The sequence below is a fragment of the Oenanthe melanoleuca genome, chromosome 15 (genome assembly GCF_029582105.1).
Source record: "Oenanthe melanoleuca isolate GR-GAL-2019-014 chromosome 15, OMel1.0, whole genome shotgun sequence".
NCBI classification, from domain to species: Eukaryota; Metazoa; Chordata; class Aves; order Passeriformes; family Muscicapidae; genus Oenanthe; species Oenanthe melanoleuca.
In genome coordinates this window covers 442184-457322 of record NC_079349.1, presented here as the reverse complement: position 1 = coordinate 457322, position 15139 = coordinate 442184, and the positions used below count along the sequence as shown (strand labels likewise).

General features: G+C 47.5%; 1 protein-coding gene across 1 annotated transcript in view; it reads right to left on the bottom strand.

Moving 5' to 3' along the window:
- RIMBP2 (RIMS binding protein 2) overlaps nt 1-8645 on the bottom strand; it is a 52852-nt gene extending 44207 nt beyond the window's left edge. Inside the window, exons 1-2 of the mRNA XM_056504597.1 lie at nt 8582-8645; nt 7845-7934 (exon numbers count right to left, since the gene is read on the bottom strand). The gene's annotated coding sequence lies outside the window, so the exon portion shown is untranslated. The remainder of the gene's footprint in view (nt 1-7844; nt 7935-8581) is intronic.
- Nucleotides 8646-15139: the final 6494 nt, after the last annotated feature.

The window sequence follows — 15139 nt, the reverse complement described above, 5'->3', positions numbered from 1 at the left end:
TGAATGACTTTAGCCTGCCATGGAAAAGTTCTTTCTTTAATTCAGATCCGCTGAAAATTTGATTTCTTAGCCCTGATCACTTTATGAGATCAGTATTGAGCTCAACAGGATTATTACAGCTTGTACCATATCAGAAACTGCATCTTGGACATCAAGAAAAAAAATCGAGCAGGAAAAAACATCTGGGTGAAAAAAACCCAGTATTATTTTCACACACTATTGCCACTTCTCTGCAGTGCTTACAGAAGGGAAGGAAGCAATAGCATTGCCAGTGAGCATCTGTTCCCACAGGGTCCTGCAGGGTCCTGGCAGGGCACAGCAAAGCAGCCCAGGGCTCAGGGCTCAGGGTTTGATTTGGGCAGCTCCTGCTTTCTCCTGACTCCACTTAGGGAGTGACAAGTTCCTCCCCCCACCTCCCCAATTTAATTACTGCATTTTTATTTTTTTCTGTGAGAGCAAATGGCATTAAGCAGCCCTGGAGATCTCTGCTGGCCATTTCCTGATCCACCTTTGGAAAGCTGATTCAGCCTTTCCATTTGCCTTCTGGCTCCAGCCTCTTAACTTGCAAATTTTGCCATGGACCAAACAATCTAAATGGCTGCAGCCAGCCCTTGCATTCAGCTCTGCAGAAGGGCTCTTTGGAGTGCAGTGGACTAGAAAAAAACAGAGGAAAAGGGAACAAATCATGTTTTCCACAAGAACTGATGCAATTATTGTCAACCTCAGGATTTTTTTTTTTCTGTGCACAGATTTTTTTATTTTCCCTTCCTCTCAGTTCCCTATAAGGAAACTATTAAACAGTGGATTTTCAGAATCTATTAACTCCTGCATCATGTATTGCACTGCTCAGACCAGTCAGTGTATATTGTTGAGGAATAATGGGGTGGAAAAAGGAAACAGTGAGGGACCAGGATCAATGATGCAATCCTGCCCTTGTCTGGGATTCATTTCCTCAGGATTAATGAGCTGCAATCCTTTGAACAAGTTACAAGAAGAGGTTATTTTATTTTTGCCAGACTTTAGATTTCCCTGTCTCCAAAACAATTCACACCAACCTCTGGAGAGGAGTTTTTCTAAAACTCACTTGTTGTTATATTCTGAATATTTTTGGGAGCAAGGGAGCAGCTTCTCCCTGCAGGGGCTCTCAGAACAAACAGCTCTTTCCAGGCTGCTGGTGGAATTTTGGGAGGAGATGGGTTAGAGACAGGTAGAACTGCAGGAATTTTACACACCTCAGGATCTTGCATTTAGGATCCCTAAATTGGTAAAGCACTGAACACAGCAGAGACTGAGAATGTCTCTCTGCTGGCAGATCAGCTTTTGAACAGGGTTTGGATTTTGAGTACTGGAAAGAACAGACCCAAATCTCCCAGACTCCTTTGGATAATTACTACTGTCCTTCCCAGAAACACTGATACCTTTCACTATTCCTACAGGGAATTCTCCCCAGGACTTCCTCCTCTGAGACCATGTATTACATGGGATGCTGTGTATTTACATAACCCAGGTGGCACCATAAAGCCTGATGAGACTACCATTCCCCTTTTCCTTTTTAGACAACATTTGCTCTTAAATGTGGCTTTAGTGCTCTCTCCAGACTGCCTGAGCACATGTGGGGTGTACATGAACTTGGATTCCTCAGGGAGCACATCCAACATCAACATTCCAGTGGCAAACACAGCTGACCCAAACAGAGTGCAGAGAAACTGCTCTGATTTCATGGCAGCAACAGGGCACGTTTGGATCTCTGATGCTTCTCTGCTCAGGTCACCAGCCAGTTTATTTTGCATCCTGTATCTTCACACTCACTACCTGTGCCCCCCTTTGAGGTTCTGTGAGGAGCTCTTGGCTTCCTGAACAATTCCACAGAGCCCTGAAAACCATCCCAGGAATGGAAACTCCTGAAAACTATCCCAGGAGCAGAAACTCCTAAAAACCATCCCAGGAATAGAAACTCCTAAAAACCATCCCAGGAATGGAAACTCCTGAAAACCATCCCAGGAATGGAAACTCCTAAAAACCATCCCTAGGAACAGCAGCTCCTAAAAATCATCCCCAAGAACCAGCACCTCCTAAAAACCACTCCTAGGAACAAATAACTCCTGAAAACCATCCCAGGAGCAGAAACTCCTAAAAACCATCCCAGGAGCAGAAACTCCTGAAAATCATCCCAGGAATAGAAACTCCTAAAAACCATCCCAGGAGCAGAAACTCCTAAAAACCATCCCAGGAGAAGAAACTCCTAAAAACCATCCCAGGATCAGCAGCTCCTAAAAATCATCCCAAATAACCAGCACCTCCTAAAAACCACTCCTAGCAACAGAAACTCCTGAAAACCATCCCCAGGAATGGAAACTCCTGAAAACCATCCCAGGAGCAGCAGCTGCTGTTGGTGAGCAGCTCCATCACCACTCAGAACATCACCCCTGTACCACCATGGGGATGCTCTGCTGTACTGGAAATGCATTCCCAGTGAATAAACTGATTTTATTTCCATATTTCATCCCCAACTCGTTTGCCAGCTCTCAAGGGTGAAAAAGAATAAATTAATTCAGGCAGGTTTTCCCCTTCGGGGCTGAGCCCTAACTCTGTCAGAGCTCTGCTCCAACCTCCACATCCAAAGCTGCAGTTTCACACATTCTGAGCAATAAAATGCCATCTAAGCTGCACAATCTATCCTCAGCCTCTGTGTGGGGTGTAAAAAACCTCAGAAACTCTCTTATGCAAGTAGGGAAACAAAAGGTTTGTTCATACTCAGGATTACATACTGTTAAATTTGTTAAAAGTGAGCCAGCATCCTATAGCAAGTTTTGGGGTGCTGAGGCTGCTGTATGAGATCAGCAGTGCAAAATCTTTGCTCTGTGCCTTTCACAGTATTTAATAGATGTGAAGAAACAAGTACCCACAGCCTGATAAATTCTGACATCACAATAGTGAGAGGGAGTTTTATTTCTAACTTAGTGGCTAATGTGACAAGTGTTGACCTCTGTACTTTAAATTGCTTTTAGTAGATTTTCCCAATGTCCCTGAGGACAAACATTACCTACAATAAAGCCTTGTCAACCGTGTAACTGTGCACTTGCTGATGGAGGACTCAAGTTCCAGTGTCACCAGAGCACTGGGCACTGATGGTGCCATGATTGTATGGCAGCCAGAATGCAAAACTGCCCAGCTGAGACTTTATCTTTATGTTCCTCGGGACGAAAAGAGCAAAGGTGATGTGTAAACAACAATAAAGAGAAGAGAAACACATTAGGAAAGGGAGGAATTGGCAGACAGATGGGTGAACGAAATTAAGTGAAGCTGTGATACACATGGCTGACCCCATCACAAACTATTAAAACTCTGCCTTGTCACACAAAACCCATTTCAGCTCCTCAGCAGCAGCACAGGCCAGGGCAGCCTCAGCAGCAGGGCTGAGCACAAACTGCAGCAAAATCCACAAACTGCAGCACAGTGACACAAACTGCAGCACAGTGACACAAACTGCAGCACAGTGCACAAACTGCAGCACAATGCACAAACTGCAGCACAATGCACAAACTGCAGCACAATGCACAAACTGCAGCAAAATCCACAAACTGCAGCAAAATGCACAAACTGCAGGACAGTGCACAGACTGCAGCACAATGCACAAACTGCAGCACAATGCACAAACTGCAGCACAATGCACAAACTGCAGCACAGTGCACAAACTGCAGCATAATGCACAAACTGCAGCACAGAGCACAAACTGCAGCACAGAGCACAAACTGCAGCACAGAGCACAAACTGCAGCACAGTGCCACAAACTGCAGCAAAATCCACAAACTGCAGCACAGTGCCCCAAACTGCAGCACAGTGACACAAACTGCAGCAAAATCCACAAACTGCAGGACAATGCCACAAACTGCAGCACAATGCACAAACTGCAGCACAATGCACAAACTGCAGCACAGTGACACAAACTGCAGCACAATGCACAAACTGCAGCACAGTGACACAAACTGCAGCACAGTGCACAAACTGCAGCACAGTGCACAAACTGCAGCACAATGCACAAACTGCAGCACAGTGCACAAACTGCAGCACAGTGCACAAACTGCAGCACAGTGACACAAACTGCAGCACAATGCACAAACTGCAGCACAGTGACACAAACTGCAGCAAAATCCACAAACTGCAGGACAGTGACACAAACTGCAGCACAGTGCACAAACTGCAGCACAATGCACAAACTGCAGCAAAATCCACAAACTGCAGCACAGTGCACAAACTGCAGCACAGTGCACAAACTGCAGCACAGTGCCACAAACTGCAGCACAGTGCCACAAACTGCAGCACAGTGACACAAACTGCAGCACAATGCACAAACTGCAGCACAATGCACAAACTGCAGCACAGTGACACAAACTGCAGCACAGTGCACAAACTGCAGCACAATGCACAAACTGCAGCAAAATCCACAAACTGCAGCACAGTGACACAAACTGCAGCACAGTGACACAAACTGCAGCACAGTGCACAAACTGCAGCACAATGCACAAACTGCAGCACAGTGCACAAACTGCAGCACAATGCACAAACTGCAGCACAGTGACACAAACTGCAGCACAATGCACAAACTGCAGCACAATGACACAAACTGCAGCACAATGCACAAACTGCAGCACAGTGCACAAACTGCAGCACAATGCACAAACTGCAGCAAAATCCACAAACTGCAGCACAGTGCACAAACTGCAGCACAGTGACACAAACTGCAGCACAATGACACAAACTGCAGCACAATGCACAAACTGCAGCACAGTGACACAAACTGCAGCACAGTGCACAAACTGCAGCACAATGCACAAACTGCAGCACAATGCACAAACTGCAGCACAATGCACAAACTGCAGCACAGTGACACAAACTGCAGCACAATGCACAAACTGCAGCAAAATCCACAAACTGCAGCACAGTGACACAAACTGCAGCACAGTGACACAAACTGCAGCACAGTGACACAAACTGCAGCACAATGCACAAACTGCAGCACAGTGACACAAACTGCAGCACAGTGACACAAACTGCAGCAAAATCCACAAACTGCAGCACAGTGCACAAACTGCAGCACAGTGACACAAACTGCAGCACAGTGACACAAACTGCAGCACAATGCACAAACTGCAGCACAGTGCACAAACTGCAGCACAATGCACAAACTGCAGCAAAATCCACAAACTGCAGCACAGTGCACAAACTGCAGCACAGTGACACAAACTGCAGCAAAATGCACAAACTGCAGCACAGTGCACAAACTGCAGCACAATGCACAAACTGCAGCACAGTGACACAAACTGCAGCCCAAGGCAGAGCCAGCTCCAAATCCTCCAAATCCTGGGGACCCAGCCAGCCCCTCATGGCCAGCAGTGGCCACTCTGTGAGTGACCAGCAGCCCCAGCCCAGCTGTGCCCAGCTGTGCCCCTGTGCCCAGCAGCTCTCTGGAGCCCTGTGGCAATGCAGCTGCAGTTTTATTTCTAGCCCAGAGCTGTCAGGAGGGTCTGCCAGATGTGATGCTGGGCTGAGGCACATCAGCCCCTCCAGAGAGAAATTCCCCCTGCAGGCACACAGGGACCTCCCAGCCCCCACAGGCACAGGGAAGAGCTGAGGAAAAGCAGTTCTTGTGAAAATGGATTTTCTCCCAGGACCTGGAACAGCTGAGGCTCTTGCATGTGGCAGGGAAAGAACTGCTAAAGAGTGTTTGGGGCTTTTGCTGCTGGACAAGAGCTTTTCAACCTTCTGCTGAGAAATTCCAAACTGCAACTTTGAGATGCACAAGAGTAGGAGAAAACCCCAACTGATGGATAGGAATTTTCCACAAAAAGAAGAGAATTCTCCAACTGAGTCTCACCAAAATCACCAAAAAAGTCTTTTACCAAAGCCCAATACCAATTTACCACGCTGAGCAAGTTGACACCAGAGGCTGGTGCACCTCTGGCATCCAGCAGCATGTCTGGAACGTTCACCTGAAAATCACATTTGTTCCTGAGGCCACCTGCTGGGATTTACCTTCAATGGCACTTTCTCATGTCTCAGAGGGGGCAGAGCAGTGCCTGGGAGGGGCACCCTGCCCATGCTGTCACCTGCCCACACTGTCACCTGCCCATGCTGTCACCTCCCTGTGCTCTGTGTCACCTCCCCCTGCTGTCCCCTGCCCATGCTGTCACCTGCCCCTGCTCTGTGTCACCTGCCCATGCTGTCACCTCCCCCTGCTGTCACCTCCCTGTGCTCTGTGTCACCTGCCCATGTTCTTTGTCACCTCCCCTTGCTGTCACCTGCCCCTGCTCTGTGTCACCTGCCCATGCTGCTGTCACCTGCCCATGCTGTTTGTCACCTCCCATGCTGTTACCTGGCCATGCTGCTGTCACCTGCCCACGCTCTGTGTCACTCCCATGCCCTGTGTCACTCCCATGCCCTGTGTCACTCCCATGCTCTTTGTCACCTGCCCATGCCCTGTGTCACCTGCCCATGCCCTGTGCCACTCCCATGCCCTGTGTCACTCCCATGCTCTGTGTCACCTGCCCATGCCCTGTGCCACTCCCATGCTCTGTGTCACTCCCATGCTCTGTGTCACTCCCATGCCCTGTGTCACTCCCATGCCCTGTGTCACCTGCCCATGCCCTGTGTCACTCCCATGCCCTGTGTCACTCCCATGCCCTGTGTCACTCCCATGCCCTGTGTCACCTGCCCATGCCCTGTGCCACTCCCATGCTCTGTGTCACTCCCATGCCCTGTGTCACTCCCACGCCCTGTGTCACCTGCCCATGCCCTGTGTCACTCCCATGCTCTGTGTCACTCCCATGCCCTGTGTCACCTGCCCATGCCCTGTGTCACTCCCATGCCCTGTGTCACCTGCCCATGCCCTGTGTCACTCCCACGCTCTGTGTCACTCCCATGCCCTGTGTCACTCCCATGCCCTGTGTCACTCCCACGCTGTTACCTGCCCATGCCCTGTGTCACTCCCATGCCCTGTGTCACTCCCATGCCCTGTGTCACTCCCATGCCCTGTGTCACTCCCATGCCCTGTGTCACCTGCCCATGCCCTGTGTCACTCCCATGCCCTGTGTCACTCCCATGCCCTGTGTCACCTGCCCATGCCCTGTGTCACTCCCATGCCCTGTGTCACTCCCATGCCCTGTGTCACTCCCACGCCCTGTGTCACCTGCCCATGCCCTGTGTCACTCCCATGCTCTGTGTCACTCCCATGCCCTGTGTCACCTGCCCATGCCCTGTGTCACTCCCATGCCCTGTGTCACCTGCCCATGCCCTGTGTCACTCCCACGCTCTGTGTCACTCCCATGCCCTGTGTCACCTGCCCATGCCCTGTGTCACTCCCATGCCCTGTGTCACCTGCCCATGCCCTGTGTCACTCCCATGCCCTGTGTCACTCCCATGCCCTGTGTCACTCCCATGCCCTGTGTCACCTGCCCATGCCCTGTGTCACTCCCATGCCCTGTGTCACTCCCATGCCCTGTGTCACTCCCACGCTCTGTGTCACTCCCATGCCCTGTGTCACCTGCCCATGCCCTGTGTCACTCCCATGCCCTGTGTCACTCCCATGCCCTGTGTCACTCCCATGCCCTGTGTCACTCCCACGCTGTCACCTGCCCATGCTCTGTGTCACTCCCACGCCCTGTGTCACTCCCATGCTCTGTGTCACTCCCATGCTCTGTGTCACTCCCACGCTGTTACCTGCCCATGCCCTGTGTCACTCCCATGCCCTGTGTCACTCCCACGCCCTGTGTCACTCCCATGCTCTGTGTCACCTGCCCATGCCCTGTGTCACCTGCCCCTGCCCTGTGTCACTCCCACGCTGTTACCTGGCCATGCTGCAGGGCTGGGGGACACTCAGTGCCGTGCTGCAGGCTCAGGTGCTTCTTCTCCTGCTCAGCATCCTTCAGCTCCTTCTCCTGGAACACAAACAAACTGTCACAGCCTGACCCTGTCCAGCACACCCACTGGGTGCTGAAGGTTTTGCATTATTTGGCATTGACAAACTCTGCAGGGCAATAGGAGGTGCAGAAGCACCAGATTAATTTGCAATTACAGGCAGCTCTGCCATAAACCCCCGTGTTTTCTGCAGATGATCTGATTAAAGATGGGCAAGCAAACAGAGATGGCCTGGCTTCACAGGCCTGGTGCCTACAGAAATAACAACAAAAATAAAATAACAACAAAAATAAAAATAAATAACAAAAATTAATAACAGCAACAAAAAAACCCCAACAATAAATAACAAAAAAACCCAACAAAAATAAATAACAAAAATAAATAACAAAAAATAAATAACAAAAAAAATAACAACGACAATAAATAACAACGACAATAAATAATGACAATAAATAACAACAAAAATAAATATCAACAAAAATAAATAACACCAAAAATAAATAACACCAAAAATAAATAACACCAAAAATAAATAACACCAAAAATAACAAAAATAAATAACACCAAAAATAAATAACACAACACCAAAAATAAATAACAACAAAAATAAACAACAGCAAAAATCTCCCTGTGGAGGTAACCAAGAGCTCAGCCTTGGCTGCCTCACCTCATCCAGAGCTGGGAGGAGAAAGAGACCCAACTCCCAGAAAATAAAGTAATTTAGGTGTCCAGAAGGCATTCTGAGGGCAAAAGGCACAACTAGAATGTACAGTCATGTACTTTCATATTTCCCCTGACTTTTAATGAGTATCTATTTATAATGAGTAAATCCCCCACCCCAACACAAACACTCTGCTCTGGGCAGAGCATCTCTGTCAGAAATGCAGGAAGCCAAAAGGCAGAGAACCTGTGCTGAGAGATCAAGGTATTAACTGCAGCTCAGGGCACATTTCTATGTATTGACACAGCAATATCAGCTGGGGAAAAGAACTGTGAATCAAAGTGCAATACACAGCCAAAGGTGGAAGTGCTTTACCAGGTCACTCAGAGCAAGGGCTGAGCTCAGGACACAGCACAGCACCCTCAGCACCTCTGGCTGGTTTGTTTCTGGAGTTGTTGGAGGTTGTATCCTAAATCCAGCTCCTGGAAGCTGCCATCAGTCCCACTGGGCACTGCAGCCTCCCCTCCCTGCAGGGAGCACTGCAGAGCATTCCCATCCTGTGCCCGAGCCTGGCAGCAGCACTGAGAGCCTTAAACCAGCCTTAAACTGAGCCTTAAATCAGCCTTAAATTGAGCCTTAAACCGAGCCTTAAATCAGCCTTAAATTGAGCCTTAAACCAGCCTTAAACTGAGCCTTAAACCAGCCTCAAACTGAGCCTTAAACCAGCCTTAAAATGAGCCTTAAACTGAACCTTAAACCAGCCTTAAACCTCCTGGCACCTGCCAGCCCCAAACTGAGCCTTAAACCAGGGCAGCAAAAGGGACACAGAGACACGGGGCAGCCTTCAGCTGTGCTGGCACCAGCCTGGGGACAGGCTGGCATCAACCTGGGTGTGCTGGCACCAACCTGGACCTGCTGGCACCAGCCTGGGGACCTCTTGGCACCATCCTAGGGACCTCTTGGCACCAGCCAGGACCTGCTGGCATCAGCCAGGACCTGCTGGCATCAGCCAGGACCTGCTGCTTGCCTCCAGCCCTCCCCTGAGTGCCAGGGATTCCCCACTCCCAGTCTGGTAACTCTTCCAAATTCTGATGGGCACATGCAGACAGGCCCCACTGTGTTACTGGGAGGAAACTCTGTGGGATTTCACAATTCCTTCTGGAACCTGGCTGAGGCTGTTAAACTCCTTGGCAGTGAAGCAGAACCAGCCCAAAAAACAAACCTGTGGGAAGCACTGCCATGCACTCTTCCCTCATCCCTCCTGGTTCTTATTGAAATAGCTTTTGACTTCCTAATACAAATTTAATGAGAGTTTTGTCCTTTTTCTCCCTGGTGCCCTCTCTCCCATTTATTCAGTGCCTGGAACAATTCTCACAATATAATTGTGCCTGGGAAGCAGCATCTCACTGAGTCAGCTGAGGTCTCCCATTTAACCTGTGCAGATCCATGCTCTGCAGCTGCTCAGAGCAGAGTGCAGAGCTCACCAGCTCAGCCAGCCCACGAGGGGAGAAAGGCAAATGCTGGCCAGACTGAAGTGCAAGTGCAGAGGAAACACAATTTCCTGCTTCCAAATAATCTCCTTGCCTCTCTCCAGAGGCTTGGCACAGGGTTCCAGTGATCAGTGCACAGTCTGATGTTGCTACACAACACTCACTAAAAAAAATAAAATAAATCCAGGGCTTGGAGCAATCTAATTACTAATCTTGTATGAATCAATCTAATTACTAATCTTGTATGAATCCAAAAACTTTACAGATAAGTTAATATGGGAATTAACTATAGGAAAATAAGCCATAGAAGCTGCTTGTAGAACAATTTCACTTTCCCCCAGAAAAAACCTGAGAGTAGTGTCCCAGGTTAGCAGCAGCAAGCTCCAGAACAAGCCAACCCCAAACTTCTAATGGACAGAGGCAGAGCTTGCTCAGGGCTTGTCTTTGCCCTGCTGCAGCTTTTTCCCCAGCCAAAGACAAGCAGCACGACCCACATCCCACATTTCACACCTGCTGCCACCTCAGGCACTGCCCCGGGGCAGCAGCACCTGCACAGAGCACCTGGGGCAGGATCCCAGGCAGGGATATTTCCTGCTGGATGCTTCAGGCACCCTCAGCTCAGGCTGTGGGGTTAAGGAAACAACTCAGGATGATCTGCTCAGAACAGGCAATGGGCAGCCCTCCCAAATGCACCCAGGATTTTGGGGGTGCCCAGCGCAGATTTAAACCTCACACACCAGCACACACTTCACAGAACACGGGGCAATAAATAAAGGAACAGCTACGACAAATTAAACATTAGAGACATGAAAAAGAAATGGTGTTACCTTATACAGGAGTTGCATCTTTTACAGTGCAGAAATGAAGGCATAAATGTGTGCTCACAACGGAGCAAAAGTCAAATTTCTCCTCTGGATGTGAGGACTGGCTAAAAAATTCCCAGTAGGAGGATGGCTGTGGTGGATTTAATGCAATCTGACACCCCTGTCTGGGTAACAAGGTTCTGCATTGCCTGGAGAAAGGCATCTGTTGCCCTGTGTGCTAGTTTGCTCATCCATCAATTATTTTTGTTAAAAAAAAAAAAAAAGTCTTGTGCACTATTCATTTATTTGCAGCTCTTTTTCTTTGAGAATTATTGCTGCCAGTAACCTGGAAGGGCTGCACTGGAACATTCTGACTCTAATCCCCTGTGAGTGTTCTCTGTTTGGATGATACACGAATAGAATCCATCCAGGAGCAGAGGGAAAGAAAGCTGTGGGCTGCAGGTTTGTAAAGAGAAGAAAATTAAGAATCTTCTGATCTTCCCTCATGTATTTTGGCCCTGTAAATGACTCACTTCAAAGGTCAGGTTCATCACCTCCAGTTCATTCTTGATTTCCTCCAAGAGCTGGATTTTAAAGGCAAAGCTGACTCATCCTCAGTAGCACAGCTAAAATCCAGCTGGGCTGAGGCACAGCCTGCACAGCAAACTGCCCTGGAGCCTTTTCTGGTCTCATCTTTGCCACCAGCACCTGGAAAAGGCAGGGAAGTCCTGCCCTGCACCATTCTGCATCAGCAGGGGGACCTGGGCAGGCAGGAGAGGTGCATTCCAGCCCTGCCCTCAACCTCCACACTCAGAGAGCTGCACTCACAAAAAATCACATTTAATCCATTTAAATCCAGCCAGTGGAAAGCCAGCACACACAAGGAAAAATGAACAAACAAGACAGTCTTACTCTTTTTAGGTGTTTTGCTATTTCCATTTGCTCCTTCCTCTCAATTGCCATGGTGAAGCACGTTAGCAGCAGCACAGGAAAGCAGCTGGACATTTTCTGATGTTAGTGCCTAAAAACTAATGAATTCCTACAGAGAACCTAACAGACATGAGTGTTTCCCACCACCTCTCCTAAGGTAGAGCTACTCAGAGACACTTGCATTTTAAATAAAAATCACTTCACAATTGGATTCCCTCGGTTTTAAAAATAGGAACTTTTCCATGCAAAACTCTGTTCTAACAAAGGAAAACAAATGCAGCTTTGCCCCACTAATCAGCAGGCTGAATTTAGCACAAGAAGCACCACACAAAAATAGCACTTCTTAAAAAGCACTGCTAAATAAGGGCCACAGGAGCTGCAGCAGCTCCTTGGCCTTGGAAACCACCAGTGCTGGCACCACAGCAACGGGGAGCAGATGTGCTGGGGAAACACAAACCATTGCTCCTGTCAGCAAAGCCCTGGGATAACCAGCCTTGCTCCACCTGCTCCTTTATTCCCGTTTTTTTGCCCATTCCTCTGCCAGGAATGGGATGCCTTTTTTGCCATCCCAGGCCAGGTGAGGCACAGACCTGGCAGCTTCCCCTGGTTTAGGATCCCTGGGTTTGGGTTTTGCTGCTGCTCAGACCACTCAGAGCTGCTCATCACAGCCTCTGCCTTTTTCCTTTCCCTTTATTTTTCCCTTCTCTATCTTACTTTTCAGTTCCTTCTCTTCTCCATCTGATTTTCTTCACCTATGGCACACAGGACATGGCAAGACCCTCTCAACTCTTTTAAAAATGGGAAAGGGTGGAGACAGAACTTGAGATCCATCCAGGCTGGTTTTATGGCAGAATCCACACACAGTAAATGACAGCAGCCACCCTGCTGAAACACCAAATGTGCAAGTTCTCCTCAAAACACTCCTTCTGGATTTTACCATGGCTGAAGGAAGGGTGGGACTAGAGAGTTGATCAATTGCATTGGTGGGCTGAAGCAAAATCAGCATTTCTTCAGGGTTTTTTTCAGTTATTTTACACTCACTTCTCAACACATTAAAGTAATAAATTCTCCTTTACCATGGCACAGTCCTACTTCCTTCAGGGACAAATGACACCTGAGGGAAAGAAAAATTACCCACTGCTAAGGGAGAAAGGAATGAACATCCCTGTTCCTGTGGAAAGGCACAAAGTGTGATTAAACATTAACTCCTTTTGCCAGCTGCTGCAAGCTGCCATGCTCTGAAGGGAATTTTCCCTAATGTCCTCTGAACAAGTGTGTTCATCTTACCACCATCCTACAGAGCTTTTGTTTCACAGCTTCCATTTGTAGGAAATTGGTTTTTTTACCTTGAGCTCAAAGGATGAGCTACAGATCTAATTCAGTTCTGTAGGTCAAACTAAATATTACACCAAATATTTTAAAATCATTATGCTCCCCACAACTCACATTTATTGTCTCCATCACTGAGATGTTCCTCCCCACACACATTTATTGTCTCCATCACTGAGATGTTTCCCCCAACACATATTTATTGTCTCCATCACTGAGATGTTTCTCCCAACTCACATTTATTGTCTCCATCACTGAGATGTTCCTCCCCACACACATTTATTATCTCCATCACTGTTTCTCCCAACTCACATTTATTGTCTCCATCACTGAGATGCTCCCCACAACACACATTTATTGTCTCCATCACTGAGATGTTTTCCCCCACACACATTTATTGTCTCCATCACTGTTTCTCCCAACTCACATTTATTGTCTCCATCACTGAGATGTTTCTCCCAACTCACATTTATTGTCTCCATCACTGAGATGTTTTCCCCAACACACATTTATTGTCTCCATCACTGAGATGCTCCCCCAACTCACATTTATTGTCTCCATCACCTGCTGCTCCTACCAAAACACATTTATTGTCTCCATCACTGAGATGTTCCTCACAACTCACATTTATTGTCTCCATCACTGAGATGTTTCCCCAACACACATTTATTGTCTCCATCACTGAGATGTTTCCCCAACACATATTTATTGTCTCCATCACCTGCTGCTCCCCACAACTCACATTTTCTGCCCTGCTCAGCCTGAGCCATTCCTTCCCTGCTTTCTGACCCTTTGTTCAATCAGTCAGATCAGCTCTCACAAACGTTTCTCCCAAAGCTTTTCCTCCCTGTGCACAGAGAGAACAGCAAACAGGATCAGCTGTTGTCATGGTAACTTCATGCCCCAGCAGGTGAAGAATTCAGTCTTGTGGCACTAAAAAAGGATGAAATGTTCTGAACCTCAGCTCAACATCAACCACAGCTCAAAGAGCTTTGTGGTTTCTGTCAAAGATTGGCAGGTTTTTAGCAAGAAATGCAGAGATGAAAATGTTAAAAACCCTCGTGTGAACTCTGGTGGCATCAGTAATTATTCAGCTGTCTCAGAGTAATTTTAAAAGGCAAAAACTTATATTAATATATTGCATAATTTTGGAAATCTCTATGAAAAGTTTAGCCCAGTTTTTAGAAGTTGTAAGTGACTTGAAAACAGAAGATAATTTTTCATTTCAAGACAGACACGAGAAAAATAAGCTGAATAATTTTAAGGGTTAGGTGCCAGAAGCATCATTCAAAAACAGCTCTTCATGCTCCAAAAATTCTGTTTCCAGAACAGATAATATTACAGCCTTCAGGTAAGGCTGCACAATCCAATTTTCATCTTCTGCTAAGGTTGTACACAGAAACACTGAACAAATCTATGAGTAAAGCAAAGTATTTTGGGCCAATGTTTTTCTAAGGAAAGCTGGACAGAACCTCCCATTGCTCCTTCCATGGTTCAACCAAAGCTCCCTTAACTGAAATTATCTGTGAGTGAGGGCTCCAAACACCTCCCTGCCATTCCAAAGGGGAAATTTCCATCAGTTTATCTCCCATTATGAATAAAGATTGGAATTAAGCAGCATTTCTAGGCACACAGAAACTGAAAATTGAACTGAATCATGTGTTCATTTGATGGCTGTCAGAGAACCTCGGGGAAAACAATCTGACAGGAGATCTGTCTGCACCTGAAAGGGAAGGCAGAGAAATTATTCCAAACTCTTCTTTTCTGGAGATGGAATCTCCCCAGCCTGGCACTGGGCTGGAATGGAACTGAGCTTCCCCAAATCCCTCTGATGCAATCAGCCAAAGGAAGGGTGAAAGGGAAAATTAAAGACAGCCCCAGATGGCTGCACGCTTATGGAGTTTTCTAAAACATTAATTTCATATCACTGACTCTTTTTTCCAGCTATCTGCTAAAGAATGACACCTCCTGCAACAGACAGATCCCTGTGCCAGTGACAAACCCTGCCATGG